Source organism: Myotis davidii, unplaced genomic scaffold (genome assembly GCF_000327345.1).
Source record: "Myotis davidii unplaced genomic scaffold, ASM32734v1 scaffold319, whole genome shotgun sequence".
Taxonomy (NCBI): domain Eukaryota; kingdom Metazoa; phylum Chordata; class Mammalia; order Chiroptera; family Vespertilionidae; genus Myotis; species Myotis davidii.
In genome coordinates this window covers 507,947-512,509 of record NW_006290675.1, presented here as the reverse complement: position 1 = coordinate 512,509, position 4,563 = coordinate 507,947, and the positions used below count along the sequence as shown (strand labels likewise).

General features: G+C 48.2%; 1 protein-coding gene across 1 annotated transcript in view; it reads right to left on the bottom strand.

Moving 5' to 3' along the window:
• The window catches only part of SNCB (synuclein beta), a 30,082-nt gene that overhangs the window by 8,782 nt on the left and 16,737 nt on the right, over positions 1-4,563 (bottom strand). The window lies entirely within an intron of this gene.

Genomic DNA, 4,563 nt, shown 5'->3' with positions numbered 1-4,563 from the left:
GCCCGCTGGCCTCCCGGGCGGAGCCTGGGACGTGCTGTGGGGGACCTCGGGGCGTCAGGCTCGCGTCCGGCCCCCAAGCGCCCAGTCTCATGGGGAGACAATGCAGCGTGCTAAGAGTAGGGAAGAAACAGAACCCATTGGGAGCTCAGATGGCTTTGAATCTCGGCTGTGCTTTTAAAAATTAACTGTGGGGCCCTGGGCTACTCAGCTGTCCTTTCTGAATGTTTCCTCTTCTGCAAAATACAGATGGTTTATTCAAAGGACGTTTACTGAGCGTTTACACAGGCGCCAGGCTGGAGACAGTAGGAACGGAAAACAAGGTTCCTGCACTCAAGGAGCTTATAACGGTGTGTGTGTGTGTGTGTGTGTGTGTGTGTGTGTGTGTGTAGAGATGGGGCACGGGACAGACAATTTAAGCCAATTTCATCTCGTGAGAAGTGTGATGAAGATAATAAAATGGTGATGTAACGGAGTGACTAGAGGAGGGATACTTGAGACAGGGTGGTCAGGGAAGACCTCTGTGAGGAGGTGAACGGATGCGCAGACCCTGGCAAAGGCACCAAGGCCAAGATGGGTGAAGGCAGGATCCATAGAGAGGGAACTGCAGGTGCAAAGGTCCGGAGGCAGGACTACACTTCAGGTAAAAGGCAGTGCAGCTGGAGAGCCAGGAGTAAGGGAGAGGAGATGGACTTGTTGTATGGTTATGGTGGGGATTGTCAAAATGCTCATAGAATTCCAGCCACACACGCGCCTTCACTGCTATGACAGAATTATGCCCAAGAGGCTGGGATCCCAGAGGAAGGGACTCTGACAGCGTAGGGCAGTCATGGAAAGCTGTACAGACAGAGGAGGTGACATCTAAGCTGGGCCTCATGGGTGAGGTAAGATTTCATCTGACAGACAAGGAAGAGAATGTTAGTCAGTGGGTACAGCCTGGGCAGAAGCACTATGGCTAGAAACACAGGGTATGTAAGTGACAGGTGATGAGGGGGCAGCTAGCAGCCAGTGTGTTCAGGGCCTAGGGGGTGGGGAGGAATGTTCACAGGCCGCTGGTAAAGCTGCAAGTTGGCGCATGCTTTTTGGAAGGCAATTTGGCAATGTTTACCAAAGACAGAAATGCATGCTCCTTTCGAGCCAACAGTTCCCCCTTCCAGGAATGTATCCCTCGGATCTCTACTCACACAAGCACACAGACATGTGTGCAAGGATGGTCACTGCAGCATGGCTTCTTGTAGCAAAAAACTGAAAAGAACCTGTATGTATATCTGTAGAGGACTGGCTAGGTAATTGTGGTATATCCACTGGGTGAAATGCTATGTTACCTAGAGAGGATTTGCCAGGCCCATGTGAACTGACACAGGTGCCAAACTGTAAGGTGTGGGACAAGCCAATTTTGATTACATAGAAAATTATATATATCACATGCTATATTCATTATAAAGATACCTTATACACAAATCTATACAGATGTACTCATATCTGAATATACAAAGAACACATCTGCAAGGACTTTTTTTGAAAAATATTTTTATTGATTTCAGAGAGGAAGGGAGAGGGAGATAGAAACATCAACGATGAGAGAGACTCATGGGTCAGCTGCCTCCTGCACACCCCACACTGGGGATCGAGCCTGCAACCAAGGCATGTGCCCAGACTGGGAATCGAACTGTGACCTCCTGGTTCATAGGTCGACGCTCAACCACTGAGCCATGCTGGCCAGGCTGCAAGGACTTTTAATAAAACCATTAACAGTAGTTGCCCCTTCTCTCCCTGAGAGGACTTAGAGAGAAGCTTTTATATTTCATCACCTTTGATTATTTTACCTTGAATAGTATTTTACTTGCATAATTTTAAGAGCTAGCACAGGGGATATCTCATTATCACTGGCCTCTCAGCATTAAAATTGGCCCCTTCCTATGTTTGGGGCATCCCCACCTTCTGAGGCAGAGCCCACCTCCTCCTTTAGGCACTCCCAGTGCTTCCCCAGCCTTCCTTGCAGCTAGGACCTGCGTGTGACCTCAGCCCCAGACTCTGAACCTGAAGCTAGTGCCAGAGCAATAGGAATGAGGGGCCTGCTCTGTGAGGACAGGTGGTGGTGGTGGCAGCGCCTGCCAGGGACTACCTGCAGCAGTGACGCTGCTTCTGGGAGCTTCCAGCGCGACAGCCCAGCCAGAGCACCAGGGGAGTCTTCCTGGGCCTGCTTGCCAGTGTGCGCTGGGGCGTCATTCCAGGCTGGGTGGTCTCCAGGGAGAGTTCTCTGGCCTTCCCAGAGAGTTTCTGCGCTGCCCAGTATTGGTTAATAAACTCATCTGCTTAAATCAGCCAGAAGTGATTTCTGTGATTCATGACTAAAAACCCTTGAATGTCCGAGTACATGATGAGGAAGGACCCCGCAGGAGAGAGGAGAGGAGGAAGAGGAGAGAAAGAAGACCAGATGAAAGGTGTCTGTGCTTCCAGAACTGGGAAGTCACGGCAGGATTTTAAGCGCAAGAGAGACCTACATGAGATTTTCATTTTATAGAGCCACATTAGGGTGGGTTTGGAGGGGGACATGGCTAGAAGCAGCAAGATCAGGGAGAAGGCTGAGGCAGAATCCACAGGAAGGATCACAAAGCCAGTGTGTGTGTGTGTGTTTGTGTGTGTGTGTAATTTGGGTATCATCCAGGAGGTAACTTATCAGGTGCTGGGGAAGAGGAAGAGGGATGAGAAGATTCCCAGCTTCTGGCTCGGACACAAGGGTGATTAATGCTGCTGCAAAATGAAATAGACATTGAGGGGGTGGAGCAGTATTGGGGGAGTGATGATTGTTTGGGGCATGCCAAATGTGCGGTGCCTGTAGACAAACTAGAGGAGGTGTCCAGCAGACAGCAGGCTGTCAGCCTGGAGCTCAGGCATTCACTCCAGGCTGGCTTCAGGTATAGATCTGGGCCATGGTGTATGAGGAACTTTTAACACACGGCTATCCAAGAAGGGGAGTACCTTGAACTGTAGTTTGCTGATACCCATGGTGTAAATTCTCCTACCATGATTAATTTCAAGTTTTCAATGTGGTGTCACTGAACAGAGAATTGGGAAGAGATATGCTGTGTTTTCACCATCAGATAAAATAGATTAAAAAATGATCTTAAGCCCTAAACGGTTTGGTTCAGGGGATAGAGAATCGGCCTTTGGACTGAAAGGTCCCAGGTTTGATTCCAGTCAAGGGCATGTACCTTGATTGTGGGCATATTCCCAGTAGGGGGTGTGCAGGAGGCAGCTGATCAATGTTTCTCTCTCATTGATGTTTCTAACTCTCTATTCCTCTCTCTTCCTCTCTGTAAAAAGTCAATAAAATATATTTTTAAAAAAATGATCTTAAGAGCATAGATAATAGTAAAATAACTAGAAATTTGTTTTTATTATATTTGTTTTTATTATGTTACTAGAGGTTCGGTGCACAAAACTTTGTGCACTCAGGGGGGTCCCTCAGCCTGGCCTGTGCCCTCTCACAGTCTGGGACCCCTTGGGGGATGTCCACCTGTTGGCTTAGGCCTGCTCCCCAGGGGATTTGGCCTAAGCTGGAAGTCAGACATCCCTCTGGCAGCCCGGAAGCCCTTGGGGGATGTCCACTTGCCAGCGGGAAGCAGGCCTAAGCTGCAGTCAGACATCCTTAGTGCTGCTGAGGAGGCAGGAGAGGCTCCCGCCACCACTGCTGTGCTGGCGGCCATCAGCCTGGCTTGTGGCTATGCAGAGCGTAGCCCAGGGCCAGCCAGGGCAGGTGGGAAGCTTGGTTTCCTCCATAGCCGGGGGCAACCCAAGCCTCCTGCTCACTCCAGCTCGGTGGCCGCTGCCATCTTAGCTGGGTTAATTTGCATACTCACTCCTGACTGGCTTGTGCGCGTGGCTTGATTATAGTGGAGGGATGGTTAATTTGCATGTTTCTCTTTTATTATATAGGAGGATTATATTTGTTTTATATGCTTATTATATTTGTTTTTAACATAATTTATATCATTAAAAGTTATATTATTTAATTTTTAATAATGGATTTTAAAGAATAGTTTATTGTTTTTAGATAGAAAGGAAGGGACAGGAACAGAGAGAAACATCAATGTGAGAGCAAAGATTGGCTGCCTTCTGCACACACCCCACCAATGTGCCCTTGACTGGGAATCCTACATCCGTTTGGTGCACAGGATGATGCTCAACCGAGCCAGGGCATGGCTTTTATAAATGGCTAATAAAATTCCTGAAACTTTAATATTTGTTCTCACCAGCTGGTCCAAACTAGCCCAGTACACAATTGGATTTCTGCTTTCTATTTCCCCAAGAAGGGTGATTTAAGCCATTTACCCTCTGGTTGGGGAGGAGAAGTGTAACCATTTATCCGTAAGTGTCCTTGGTTACGGAAGATAGGATTTTGTGATTTACTAAAGGCTGTAAACTGCTCAACCATTTAACTATTTATCTCAGTTTCCCTATTCCAGGCTTACTGGCCTGCTCATTCCCCCCTCAGAGACTTCCATCCCTGAATTTTTTTAGGGGTGATGAGGGAGGATGGTCTGTCTTCAGTAACTGCTTCCT